We start from the raw sequence: 300 nt of genomic DNA, 5'->3' as shown, positions 1-300 counted from the left end.
ATTCTATAACAGTGCTCTAACGTGCGTTCGTGTTTCTCCTCCAGGTATGAAAGCCGTGCGTGCTGATCCAGCCATAAGGATGACAGTTCTCCTCTTTCTATTGCTCGAGGCGTAGGTCCTTGAGAGGCAGAGGAAGGGGGTGCAGCTCATGCTTGAGGTCCTCCTCCGGATTTGGTAGGAACTCGATTTTATTTGGAGGATTTGGTCGTTCTTTGTTTTTTTTTTATTGGTTGAGTTCATGTTTTTGTTGATATTTTTTGTTTATTTAGGGAAGATCGGGAGAGGAGTGGCAGATACGGT

General features: G+C 45.0%; 1 protein-coding gene across 1 annotated transcript in view; it reads left to right on the top strand.

The window, feature by feature from the left end:
- LOC119594318 overlaps positions 1–300 on the top strand; it is a gene marked incomplete at its 3' end in the record, with an annotated part of 85,027 nt that overhangs the window by 55,015 nt on the left and 29,712 nt on the right.

The sequence above is a fragment of the Penaeus monodon genome, chromosome 33 (assembly GCF_015228065.2).
Source record: "Penaeus monodon isolate SGIC_2016 chromosome 33, NSTDA_Pmon_1, whole genome shotgun sequence".
Classification (NCBI taxonomy): Eukaryota; Metazoa; Arthropoda; class Malacostraca; order Decapoda; family Penaeidae; genus Penaeus; species Penaeus monodon.
This window is presented reverse-complemented; position numbering and strand designations above follow the sequence as displayed.